We start from the raw sequence: 15099 nt of genomic DNA, 5'->3' as shown, positions 1-15099 counted from the left end.
TTTTTTCAAACCTTTCAGTTCTTTTATTATGACTGTTGTAATATCTATAACACTCTGAGGAGGAAAGATTGGATGGATTCCTGACAATTTAAATGAAGAGCATCTCGATTGCTTCTTCTGGCTTCTTGCTGGGCTCAATTTTGTAAATATTTTGGTTTATGTTTACTGTGCCATAAGGTATAAAAGCAAGAGGGCTTCTTGAATTTTAATTCATTTTGTTGATTTTAAATAATTTCAGAGCATGTTTTAATGTGCACAGATGTTATGTCATTCATAGTATTTGTAATCTTATTTTTAATCATGTACAAGTATTCTTCTTGCATGATCTTTTAGATTGGAACAATTATATCACTATATAAATTTTTTTTTTTTTTTTACTTTTCTTCTTTTGTGTGGACTTTTGGAATCTTGACCCTTCTCAAAAACTGCTTGTTTTCTTTTGTTATCTAATACAATTAATTATTAAAAATTATAGTTGAAGGATTGGAGGAAAAAAAAGAAAGAAGTCTTTCTTAGTTGTCATCTAGCATTAGTATTCATTGATGATAGATTTTAAATAAATTAAACTCGTAATCCAATCCGATCCAAATTGGATTCGAACTGGATCCGCATTTCGTGGATTGAGGTCGGGTTATATATGGACCCAACCCGACCCGATTCAAATGATCCAATAGGTCAATAAATTCAGCCATGGACCCAACCCGATCTGACCTGATTTTTTATCGGGATGGGTATGGGTCCAATATCAAGATCCGATCAAGAAATCAGATCGAATCGGGATCACTCAGGACCTGGTCCGACCGGACCCATTTGCAGGCCTATATATAGGTCAGAGATCTCTAAATCACATGATTTTTAGTATGTAAGTAGTTTAGAGATAATAGTTCATATCGAACAGCTCGGATTATTGATGTCGTATCTTTATTGTCCAATATAGATCTAATCGGATTTGAGTGGAAATATATATATACATATAAATATTTTATTTCTCTAAATTATTTAATATTTAAAAAATTATATAATTTGCAGATCTTTGGTCTATGTATCACTCATGCATTTAGTGGTAAAAAAATGATTAATTTTAAAAATATGTAATAATATATATTTTTTATCATAAGATACACAGGGTAAATATATTATGCTTTAATAGTAAATAAGCTGAGGATGGTAGATTGTATCCGATAGCTTAAATAATTGATGCCAGATCTTGATTATTCAATGTGAACCATCTTAATAATTAGGCCTATTTTTCACATGTCCGCATACTATTTCTACTCCATCTCTATATATGTGTATACACACACATATATTTATATGTACTTATGTACATTCACACACACATACTTATGTACATACATATATACATACACATACATACATAAATACATGCATGCATGCATATTATTTAAAAGTATATGTAGCATTGAAGTAATATGTCAAGACTCTAAATTCACACAAAGTCGAGCTAGATATTGATGTATCTACATGATGCATGCTGCTACATGTTGTGACAACTCTTATTTGAACTTGACAAGGGCAAGATTTATGCATATAGACACATATGCAAGTACACGTATAATTTTTGTTATTTCATAGGTAAAAAAAAGCTCCACTTAGTGTTGGCATAGCTAATTGCATCCTTTTCACATGGAAAATTACTTGAGTTTATCTCTAAGTGGTGACATTCGCCCCATATATTTCAGAGAAAGAAAGATTTAAAAAATATATGGCCATAACTTGTGTGACAATGCACAAACCAAATCTTCTGAAATTTTACTTGACTTTGAAAATCCTTTTTTTTTTATGAAAAGGGAGGTTAGACCACCGAAATTTTACTGTAACAGAGTTAAAATATGTACATATGGGCTCTTGTCTTTGAACAATCATTTTGATCGGTTAGAATAAAAATAATGATTGTCTTAGTTATAGCCATTAAGGAATCCTAATTGAGTGAACATGTGAACCTATATACCAGACTATCAAAGTTCTATATATATGCAGGACCTTTTTGACCATGGAGAGGAAACCATCCCCTGGGAATCCAAGTAATTTGGATTTTTTTTTTTTTGATAGGATGGATCACTCATATAAATCTAATATGAATACAATGAGAAGAGTTAGAAAATAAGATATTATGGAAAGGCACTGAAATAACCATAGCATCGATTAACAAAATCCCTTCTAAATGCTCCGCTACAAAAGTGGCGATCCAGTCTACATTACTATTCATCTTGACAGACTTAATGTCCAAAGGAGACACACCCGCTCACCAAAAAACTCAGGTTTCCTCACCAAAAAACCCAAGTAATTTGTTAAAGAATAAAACAAGAGTGCTATTGCCAAGATCAATGTGTAAAATAGGAGAAGATATTCTTACCTGCTCCCTTTTTGATTTTGCTGATTGGTATGATAAAGTCTCCAGCCATGACATCTTCATGATCTCCAGGTCCCTTGCTTTGATCTACCAAATACATGAAAATTTATTTATTGTAACCAGGCATTGTGCATGGAGATAGATTTCTTTGCAATTTCTCTCTTTTAGTTTAGAGCTAGTGCTACACATATATGGACAGAACAAATTAACCATGTCAGTTGCATTTATCCTAAAGGAGCAAGGCACTAGCTCCACAATGGATGTATCTCCATATATACACATAACTAGATATTCACCCGTGCTTAGCACGGGTGAAATTTTATTTTACTTTAGATGTTATATGAATTTAATAATTTTATAATTATTTATACATAATTCATTATTTTTTTAATAAATTTTATTTATATATATTAAATTTAAAATATAGAAATAAAGAATAATAGGTAGATATATATAGAATAAAGAACACACATAGATTTTAAAAGAATGTGAATTAGCTTTTAATAGATGGTATTTGTTAGAATAAAATAAACAGTTCAACTTTTGTTGATGTTGAATATTTTTTTGTCAATATCATACAAAAATTTCTTCGAAAATAAAATTTTTTATGGCATATCCTTGTAAATATTATCAAAGACATCACCTATATCTTTTAATCTTAAAGACTAAATGACAAATAAAGGAAAGAAATTGAGATAGGTATCAAATCAACTTATCTGATAAAAGAATACATAGCATGTAACTATGTTAGGCAAAGAAATGCTATTGGATTTTGGCATTTTACGTGTTATCTATTTCCTAACCAATAATGCATGAAAGAAATTTCAGTTTATAGCAAAAGACTCTAGGAACAACCTATAAATGAAATTTCTTAACTCTAATGTATACGGTACATGACTGAATTTATGATCTGCATTCTATTCTAGTGGCCGCCACCACTAAGTTGAGTGAGAATTGCTAAGAATTTTAGAAAAAAAATCTAGATTAGAGACTTGAAAAATCATATTTTATCTCCTATTTTTATAGATAAGGCTATAACAGGACATTGCTCAAGAAGGCCATTACCAGTTAATGGACTACCAAAATAGATCTTTGGAAAAAAGGTCCATATGGACATTGCTCAAGAAGGCCATTACCAGTTAATGGACTACCAAAATAGATCTTTGGAAAAAAGGTCCATATGTAGCTTTATGCTTCACAGTACAAACTTACACAAAAAATAGGTAAGAAGAAATTTTTGTTCATGCTAATCAGAAAAAAAAAAAAAGCTGAGTGATTTGAATACATTGCACTATTTTTACATTGCATTACATTCAATTTCTACTTCCTTTCTCATATTTAGGTAGTTCAATGAGAAACTGGACCCATTATCTTTGAATTATTTTGCACAAAGATGTTATTGGAAAAGCAATTACAGTCATTTAAAAAACCATTATAGTGAAAACTGTAAAGCCTTTTAATTTTCCAACTTGATAATAACTAACTCCTGATCATCATCCTGCATGGTTGTTAGCATACACGCATTAGAAAAATAAAAAAATTTCTCTTTCTGAAGTTATATAAAAATAATAATAAAGTTTCAACATACTCTTTCATACTATATTACAGGGTTATCAACGGTACATAATAAGTCAGTAGTTACCTTGTTGAAAGCAGCTAAACTTTTGATTGAAAGATATTTCATGAAACAATAAAATAGTAGACCAAGTTAAATCAAGCAAGATGGTATGAATTTAGCTTTAAGAATTTGAAACAAAAAAAATTGAGCTGAAGCATAAAGATTTTTTTACTATGATGATGAATGTTTTCATCATATGCCAGTAATTATAAACATTAGAAGAACGCACCTGCAAATAAATAATAAAGAAAGTGTTTACACTTCTAACTAACTGATTAGTAGGGGTGGTGGGAGATGGCAAGTCTTTCTCAATTTTGAAATTTCTTTTTATTGTATATGTGATCAGGTGAAACCTTCCTTGGAACATTGGCGAAGAACATAAGCGGTTGAATCAGAGTACTAGGGATCGGGTCATTCATGAGTCCTTCAAGGGCGCTAGCGCATACCCCGGGGTGATCATCACCACCTGCACCTCACATCTCGGCACAGTGGAACGTGTAACCCGCCTGCTGTCCAAGTCAACCACTTAATTTCCTGTAATTCATAGCGCCTAACAAAACGTAGCAGCAGGGGGCTCCTGCGGGTCTACCATTGGCCATTCATTGGGTTACTGGTTCCCGCACGGTCGTCCATCGGCTTGACCACAGTATGGATTACCGGATCGATAGACTTAAGACACGACCCTGCACTGAGATAGTTACATTACTAACATTTGGAATTCACTGCAGAACGAGAAGACTAGGAACAAGGAAGAACAAGCATTGCCGCTTTCCTGCAGGATTCAAGGACGGACTCTCCTTCTGTGTAGGATTCAGACTAGCGCAAGACATCGTCATTCATTGCCTCTCAAAGGCAAATTATTACATACTCAACTAAGTACTGAAAACATATTAGTAGAGATGTCAGAAAATACTTACCTATCTCAAATTTTGGAAGACTTCTTTATACACTACATTAGTTGTATTACATGAAATCTTCCCTTCATTGTCACAGATTAATATTTTCAAACCACTTCGACTTCTAACTCGAAAAATTGCAACATAAAGCTGACCATGGCTAAAGACAGATCTTCTAAGATATAATCCAACATGAGAAAGAGATTGACCTTGACTTTTATTGATGGTCATAGCAAATGAAACTGTCAAGGGATATTGTCTACGTTGAAATTTAAAAGGTAATCTTGAGTCTGATGGAGTTAAAGTCATGCGAGCAATGGAGATCTTTTGTCCTATATTACTGCCTGAAATAACTTTGGCCTCAACTACATGAGTGCCTAATTGAGTGATCATCAATCTGGTGCCATTACACAATCCAGAAAATTGGTCTATATTTCTTAACAACATTACAGGAACCCCACATTTGAGCTTTAAACAATGAGTTGGAAGACCGGAATATTTAATACTATTCAAGAATTCAGGTGTGTGAATATCATCAGGGGTATTATGATTTTCATCTATTTTGCAAATGGTGTCAGAACTTAAATATGTTCTTTCCTCACTAGGAACCAACGTAAGTATAAATTCATTGACCAAGTCCACAATATCATGAGTGGGAGCAAGTATTGCTCTTTCTTGCAAATAGTTTGGATCCTTCATCTTCTCCAAAAAAGATGGATATGTGCTTTCTACAATGGCTGCAAGTGGATTATTTGACTCTTTTATCAAAAGATCATCCGAAATTTTAATGACTGCTTCACCATCATTAGGCCCACCAACTAACCCATCTCCAATACTCAGTATCCAGTCTGAAAATTCTTTTATTTCATTTGAATCAGAATTAAAACCATCTGTTTGGAGCCTCATATTTTTAGTTAAAGTCAGCACCTTACAAAAAGACCAAAGATACGATGAATTGATGGTGGCGAGTACAATATCCTGTCTACTACCTTTAGGAATGACAGAGAGAATTTATCTGAAGTCACCTCCAAGCACAATAATTTTACCCCCAAAAGGCTGTTCCAAACTATTTGGATTAGTGAATCTGAGAATATCTCTTAAAGTTCTGTCTAAAGCTTCAAAACAATATTTGTGAATCATAAGAGCTTCATCCCAGATAATAAGCTTAGTCTTAGCTATCAATTCAGCCAATGGACTTCCTTGTCTAATATTGCAAGTTGAGTCTTCATTTGCATTCAAAGGGATCCCAAATCTGGAGTGTGCCGTTCTCCCTCCAGGAAGAAGTAGAGATGCTATTCCACTTGATGCTACTGTGAGCACGATCTCACCTTTTGATCGTAAAGCAGCAGATAGAGTTTTTCAAATAAATATTTTTTCAGTGCCACCATAACCATAAATAAAGAAAATCCCACATTTATTTCTAGCAACAGCATTCATAATCGTGTCATAGATTTCTTTTTGTTCAGTTGTAAGACTGGAAATAAGCTTTTTGTGCTCTTCAACCAAAGATAGTTTATTATAATGAAGCTCATCATGAATAAGCCAATTCTGAGTAACTGAAATGATCATCTCATCTGGAAAAGGCATTGGAGGATAATCACGAAGACTTTTACCACTACTTTGAAGAAATTTTTCAATATCTGCAAGTGCATAATTTTTTAATTCATCATCACTCAAATGCAAACCTAAAATAGTAAAAGAACACATTTTCTTTTAGATAATATGGCAACAGCATTAAGTTTTTTTTTTTCCTATAACCATATAATCACAGTAATAAAAATACAAAGTAAATTTTTTAAGTAATCAAAATGATAAATAAAAAAATAGATAATGCCATACTGTCATGATGTAGAAGAGTCCTTTGCCTTTGAAGGATGTCTTCCGTTTAGTATTGCCAACTGTTTTCCCAAATGAATTCATGCCTTGATAAAGAATTTGACAATAATAACATTGCAAAGAGTCTTCTCAAGTAATTTGCAGTACCCCAAAAACTTGCCTCTGCTATGCCATCAATATATTCTTTGTCATCATCAAGCAAGCCTAATGCATAGCAAGCCTCTTTAAATGAAGGATATCTAACACCATTGATAGTCCTTATATCTTCAAAACACATGGCACCTCTTACTATATTAAGTAAGATTCTCTCATAGTACATATCTCTACTTCCAGGAGGGACATAAAATACTCTACCAATAGAGAACCCACGTTTTCTTGGAGTCCATTGAAGCTCAGATTGTTTCCATACAAATTTAGTAGGAAATTCTGCATAAGTCAAATCTCTTGCTTTCAGATACTTTTTATTGGCCTCCATCCATGCCAAAAACATTGACTGATTGATTCCAGGTTTGTTTAGAACAGAATCAATTGGATCCTTATCACCAAATACAACCATTTGCTCATCTGGTAGATGAAAAGATAGCCGTTCAACAGGAGGATCTCTATAATTGATATCAAAGCCAAAAATCCTCCAAGCAGCTTCGCATGGAGATATGTACCTACAATCATAGTACATACTTATTTCATCTGCTTCTTCTTGATTTTCAGGACTTCGATAAAAAGCTACAGTAACACGATCATGGCCTTTGTTAATATATTTGAAAAGATATTTTATTGATCTTGACTGATTGCACCATTCAACATTGATATGTGCATGATACTTCAAGAGAAGATATGGATTATATGGAACGACATATCTATTGTCAAGAATAACACCATTCTTTTCTACAGTTCTATCATTATCCCTTCTTCTGTAAAGAGGATATCCTTCTTCATCAATAGATGTGTAGCCTTTGAACTGTTTAGGAAAATGTTTCGAACACTTCCATCCTTCATACATGGGGAATGTGGATTGGAAGCACCACAAGGACCATGGATCATAAAATTATTCACAAGTTCATATAGCTTTGGATAAAACTCTTGGTCAGGTATCTCAACTAATATGATTTTATTGATATCTTCACCAGTTGGATATTTGTCCTCAGCATGCAGAAAAACTAAAATATGAGCATGTGGCAAACCACGCTTTTGAAATTCAATAGTGTATATCACTACAAATTAACAAAAATTACCTTCATCAAATATAATGATATATATGTGCATCTTAATGAATTTATGTAAGTTAGATTATGTATTATACAATATGCATGAATGTTAGACTAATGAAGATTTAAATGTATATGATCTATAAGTTACAACTAATCAATAATTTTAAAAAAAAATTAGAGAAATACAACATGAATCCATATTTACAATTCAAAGACTATTGAAAAAATTCATAAATTTGTCTAATAAACTGGATGTTGGAAAAAATACATGTAAATATAATAAATACATCAGGGTAGCCAACTCACTGGTTCTGACCTTTTGGTGGATGAAATAGTTTCTGAACAACTCATCAAGTACAGATCAAAGTATTAGATATTGCAGGGTAGGCATAAAAATTATTCTATTGCTTCTTTAGATTCATAGTAATCAAATTAGTAAGAATGAAATTCCAGTTATGTTGTATTATATGTGAATCAAACTTGTACTTTGGTCGTATTTTTATTTTTTAGTTTTTATCTAATTTTATACTTTATTCTTTGTTGTTGTTAGTAATTAGATTTGGTGCAATGTCTAGTGAGTTTTCTGTTGTTCTAATTGTTTAAATGAAATATGGTTGGTCTTTGGATGGTTATACATGATAGTTTAATTAAACACTTAAAACTTATGGTGAGTTCAATGTGTTAATCAAATTTGTTTATATCATATTGGGAAGGCAATAAAATCTAAGAGTTTAAAATTATTAGTATATTTAGTATAATGGTTGAGTAATGGTACTAACCTTACCAGAGCTTTAGATATCATGGGAAGGCAGAATAGTTATTTTTCTATGTTACTTTGATCTTTTAGTTTTAGCTTTTATTGTTTCATCAAACTTATTATTGATGAATTTAGCTGTATCAGACAACTTGGTGTTTTAAATATATCTTCTATCTGATCTTGGTTGAATATTATTTACAAACTGAAAGATACACAGATGATTTATTTTAGAATTTTCTCTTTTCATCAGTAATCCCAAACCATTGCTCTTTTTTCTCAATCTAGAAAATGATTTTATAGAGAGAAGAGAATGTCAAAGAAGAATAAGGGGTTGTTTAGAAAATAATTACTTTGGGTTTTAGTCTTTTTCTATATTTAGGCAAGCATAAGTTGTTTGTATGTGGGGTTTGGAATGGGGAAGTTTTATGTGCCCACTTTCTCTACTCATTCACTACTCATGAGTCAGTAGCTCATCAATTTTTTTTTTCTAAAAAAAAAATAAAAGTAGATAGAGAGAAGATAATATTTTCTTCTTTACACAGTAGGTATTTGATGTATTGCATTTTTATAGTAATTATTATTATTAGTTTTAATGATTTTGATGAAATTGATATAATAATTAACTAAATAAATGTAAGAACCTGATATGTTTTATGTCAATTGCAGGTAATTGAGCCAGGTCACACATAATTGGGCTTAACCATATTTTAAAGGTCAAATTAAGTGAAATTGGTTGAGTCCGATTCAGCAGGATTTGTCATCCAGAGTTATCAGGTCTTGCATCAAAATCAGAGTCCACCTCAAAGCAGAATAATCAAATCAAGATATCAATGGACCCCACACCTTATCCTTTTTGGCATCATCAGCCAGAAAAGAAATTAGAGATGCAGAAAATAAATCAAGCAGTTAATCTCTCCCATCTAGTCAACCAATCTAAATTCTGGATATTTTGGTGTGAGGACTCCTAAAAGACAATCTACAGGACCCCAAATTGAGCAAGATTAGATCCTACAGAATTTTGAGAGAAGCAAGAAAGGAACATAATTTACAGAATTAAATTTGGATTCCAGATGAGGTGGCTACAATAGGTTGAAGTTGGTAACAATGTTGGACACAACAAGAAACACCTGATACACCCAGATTCTTCTTAGTATTTCTTGGCACAAAGATCTGATATGGCAACTAATTTTGGATGGCAAAGAGCTATCTTGGAAAGAATTAAATGGAAGAAAATCAGAGTCCAAACTAATTCTGCATGAGGAGCAAACTGAGAAAGAATTGAAACTAATTCTTGAAAAACTTGATTTGGGCAGCCGAAACCTTACCTTGTTTTGCAGATTTTGTGGACCCAGAAAGGAAGAAATTCTTCTCCTCTAATTAACCATGCCTCCTTTCCTTCTTTTACTATGGAAATCATAATAAAATCAGAAAATTTGGGCAGTATAAGGAGTAGATGGCTGGTGGTTGCTTAAAGCCTATCCAAAGGAGGAGAGATTCTATACCAAATAAAAAGAATGATATATAGAATAAAATCATGAGAAAAATACCACCTTAACCCTAGCCCTAGCCCTATTTAAGGATCCTAAAACACCAGCAGGACAGGAGAGAATCATCTTTGAAAGCTAGAAATCAAGCAAGGAGAGTTTGGAGTATCTGGAAGATTTGAAGAGAAGATTCATTCGGCTCTGCAATTCCTTCAGAGTTTTTTCTTTCTCTTGTTTACTTTGCATTTATTTTCTAGAACTCATTGTTAGGATGATTTTGGAGTTTTATTCAAGTAAACTTGAGTTTGATTTTGATATGATGAAAAGCTAAATTTCTAGCTAGGGTACCTGATGTAGCTTGGATTTAATTTCAATTCCAGAATCTTGTATTAATTTTCTTTGTTAATGCAATTGTTTGTTATTTGCGCTTAATGCTTTTAAGTATTATTACCTTTGGTACTTGATTGATTTCGATTTATAATTGGTACTGGGAAGGAAGATTATAAATTGGAGTTAATAACAAACATCATAGGAATAATAATTGGAGCGGGAGCAGAAGATTTGACCTGTGGGATCTTGAAAATAATCACTGTGCTTGTTGAACTAATTGAAATCTATTTTACTATTGGAAGATAGATTATAGGTTTTAATTAGTATATTTAATAAGACTCGGGAGAGATTATTAAATAATTTAGGATTATTTATCCTTGCATTAATAATTAAATTTAGATTATTAATCAGAATAGCTGGAATTGATAATTGGTCCAAGTGAAATCAGATATACCCTAGTGCTTTATCAATCGAATTTTGATTTAGCTTTCATTGAGTTCTTTAGAGTTAATTTTATTTTTCATTATCATTCAGTTTCGATCGTTTAGATATTAGTAAAATCAGCGTTCATTTTTGGTAATTAAACTCAGTCCTCGTGGGAACGATCTCTTATTTATCATTATATTACTTGAGCGATTTCGTGCACTTGCGAAATAGGCTATCAAGTTTTTGGCGCCGTTGCCGGGGAGTGGTGCTTTAATATCAAGAATAGTTGATTTTACTAGTAATCTAGATATTTTTTTTCTTAGATATTTAAAAAAAAAAATTACTGACATTTCATAACGCTTAACTAATATAGTATAACCAAAAATATTAAAAAAAAAAAAAAAATCAAACTTGATTGGACATCTTGTTTCTTTGCATTGCATCTCCATAATTAACTTTAAGGGCACTTAACCCATTAATCAGATAAGGTGGGGATTTGATCACCCTTCCTTAGCCCAAAAACCACATCCTTCATTCTGCATAACCTAGACCTTAATCTAAAATCAATTAAACGTTGGCCCTAGGATATTCGAGCTCAATAGGACAAGAAAGTCCTAAAGTTAGACCGGGTTCGAATTGATTAATTGCTCGGTGTCTAAGGCAAGTGGTTTAAGAAGGTGGTTTTCAATTGGTTCCGTTGTCTGACCTGGCCAACTCAGTTGGTGTCTAAGGAAAGCAACAAGCAGGGGACCTCCCACATCTTACACTTACCTGGCCGAGACAGTTAGTCAGTTTTGGGCTTGGAGTGCTTGAAGGCGATCTTGGAACAGTTAGGAGCTGTCTAGATCTAGGTTAACCCTAGGATAGAAAGTCCATTTTGTGCTAACTTGTTTGCCATTAAAATTTAAACCTAATTAAAACACTCTTCTCTTTCATCTCTAGATTTAGGACTCCTTAGGACTCATCTCTAGAACTCTTTTCTCTCTCTTTCCTCTTCTCTCTTCTCTTAAAAAAAAAAAAAAAAAAGATAATAATCTTTCAAAATTACAACTTGGAAAAGAGAATCGGGTCGACTGGTAAGAATTGAATCAAATCCCATTTCAAGTCAAGAAATTGAACGCACTTGTAAACAAAACATTAAAGCAGTCAGAGAAAGGAAGAAATCTGAGGCAAAAGTAGATCCAAAAATGGCTGAAGATCCAAGGAGAGAAGTAATCCTAGTAGGGAATAATGAGGTTGCTAGAGAGGCAAACCCCAGGGCACTGCGGGATTATGCCATGCCTACCGTGAATGGAGCTTCATCTAGCATCACAAGACCACCTGTGCAAGCAAACAACTTTGAGATCAATCCTGCTTTGATCCAAATGATCCAGACAGCAGTTCAGTTTGGAGGATTGCCCAATGATGACCCTAATGCGCACATTGCAAACTTTTTGGAGATATGTGATACCCTTAAGCATAATGGAGTGTCAGATGATGCAATTCGGTTAAGATTGTTCCCGTTTTCACTTAGAGACAAGGCTAAAGCATGGTTACAGTCTCTTCCTGCTGGCTCGATCACCACTTGGAATGACTTAGCACAAAAATTTTTGGCAAAATTCTTTCCACCTGCTAAGACTGCCAAGTTGAGGACTGACATCCAAACCTTTGTGCAATTCGATATGGAGACCTTATATGAAGCCTGGGAAAGGTTCAAGGATCTACTTAGGCGGTGTCCACACAACGGACTGCCTAAATGGTTGGTTGTGCAAACCTTCTACAATGGGCTGAACAACCATACCAGAATTAATATTGATGCTGCTGCTGGAGGTTCATTGATGGGGAAGTCGCTTGATGAAGCCTATGATCTTTTGGAGGAAATGGCCAACAACAATTACCAATGGCCCAATGAGAGAAACATGGCGAGGAGACCTGCCGGGGTTCATGAGATAGATGCTATTACTGCACTCAATGCAAAGGTAGACACTCTTTTCAAAAAATTAGATCATTTGTCTATTAATGCTGTCAATACTTGTGTGCAGACCTGTGAGATGTGTACTGGGCAACATGCTACTCGAGATTGCCCGATTGACAGCTCATTCATGCCTCCAGTACAAGAACAAGTGCAATATATGACAAACCAAGGAAGGCAACAGAACAATCCATACTCAAACACCTACACGCCTGTCTGGAAGAACCATCCAAATTTTTCCTGGGAAAATCAACAGCAACAACAAAATTATCAGAATAGAGGACCACCTGATTTTCCACAGCAAGAAAAGAAGTCTAATCTGGAAGAATTGGTTGCAACACTCACTAAGGCCACTACTGATTTCATGGGTGAGACTAAGGCAAACTTTCAAAACCAGCAAGCTGCCATTAAAAACTTGGAAATACAAATGGGACAGTTGGCCAATATGGTAGCTAACAGAACTCAAGGGTCATTGCCTAGCAATACTGAAACGAACCCGAAGGAGCATGTGAAGACAATTACCTTGAGGAGTGGAAAACAACTAGGGGAACAACAAGGGAAAGAGCCTGTTAAAGAACAAGTAAAGGAACAAACTCAAGAAGAGATTATGGTCAAAGAGAAGCTAAAAGAGAAAAAGGAAGAGCCAGTAAAGCCCTACAATCCACCAGTTCCTTTTCCTCAAAGGCTCAAGCAAAGTAAGGATGACAAGAACTTTCTGAAGTTTTTGGAGGTCTTCAAGAAACTACACATAAATATTCCATTTGCAGAGGCATTAGCTCAGATGCCTAGCTATGCCAAATTCTTGAAGGACATCCTTTCCAAAAAGAGAAGGCTAGAGGACCATGAGACAGTCATGCTCACCGAAGAGTGCAGTGCGATCATTCAGAACAAGTTGCCATCAAAATTAAAAGATCCAGGGAGTTTTACAATTCCATGCAATATTGGCAATATCGAATTCACTAAAGCATTGTGCGATTTAGGTGCTAGCATTAACTTAATGCCTTTATCTGTTTTCAGGAAGCTTGGACTAGGGGATGTGAAACAAACCAGTATCTCATTACAACTAGCTGATCGATCGGTGACATATCCTAAAGGCATAGTGGAGGATGTATTAGTCAAGGTGGACAAATTTATCTTCCCAGTGGATTTCATTGTCTTGGATATGGAGGAAGATAGAGAGGTTCCTTTGATATTGGGGCGTCCATTCCTTGCAACTGGCAAGGCACTTATAGATGTCCATGAGGGTAAGCTTACTTTAAGAGTGGGACAAGAAGAGGTAATTTTTAACGTGCTTAATTCATCTAAATATCCTCTTGAGAATGATGAATGTTTTAGATTAGATGTGATTAATAAATTTGTTAGTGAAATAATTGACAATTCTGAATATGACTTGATTGATGGTGTTAAAAATAAACAGCATGTTGATGTATTAAATGATATTGAGAAAATACAGGATTCAGTAGAGGCTAAGCCAAACCCCAAGCTTGAGCTTAAGCAGCTCCCTTCTCACTTAAGATATGCATTCTTGGGAGACTCATCTATTTTTCCTGTCATTATATCTGCTCATTTGTCTACTGAACAAGAGAAAAAATTGTTGCATGTGTTGAAAAAGCATAAGAGAGCATTAGGCTGGTCTATTGATGATATTAAGGGAATTAGTCCCAGTATATGCATGCATAAAATTTTAATGGAAGAAAACTACAAACCTTCAATTGAGCATCAACGTAGGTTAAATCCTAATATGAAGGAAGTAGTTAGAGCTGAAGTAATGAAGTTACTTGATGCAGGAATTATCTACCCTATTTCTGATAGTAGTTGGGTGAGTCCTGTTCAAGTAGTTCCTAAGAAAGGGGGGATGACTGTTATTACAAATAATAAAAATGAGCTGATACCCACTAGAACAGTCACTGGTTGGCGTGTGTGTATTGATTATAGGAAGTTAAACAAAGCCACACGAAAGGACCATTTTCCTTTGCCTTTTATTGATCAAATGCTTGAGAGATTGTCCGGATATCCCTTCTACTATTTTTTAGATGGTTATTCAGGATATTTTCAAATTCCTATTGTACCTGAGGATCAAGAAAAAACTATATTTACTTGTCCATATGGAACATTTGCATATAGGAGAATGCCATTTGGGTTATGTAATGCACCTGCAACTTTTCAAAGATGTATGATGTCTATATTCTCTGATATGGTTGAAAAATTCATTGAAATCT

The 15099-nt window shown here is 34.0% G+C and overlaps 1 pseudogene; it reads right to left on the bottom strand.

Annotated features, from left to right (window-relative positions):
* Positions 1-4909: 4909 nt before the first annotated feature.
* LOC140852911 (uncharacterized) overlaps positions 4910-15099 on the bottom strand; it is a 33050-nt pseudogene continuing 22860 nt past the window's right edge.

The sequence above is a fragment of the Elaeis guineensis genome, chromosome 12 (assembly GCF_000442705.2).
Source record: "Elaeis guineensis isolate ETL-2024a chromosome 12, EG11, whole genome shotgun sequence".
NCBI lineage: Eukaryota > Viridiplantae > Streptophyta > Magnoliopsida > Arecales > Arecaceae > Elaeis > Elaeis guineensis.
The sequence above is the reverse complement of the archived record's forward strand: the minus strand, read 5'-3'. Positions and strand labels throughout refer to the sequence as shown.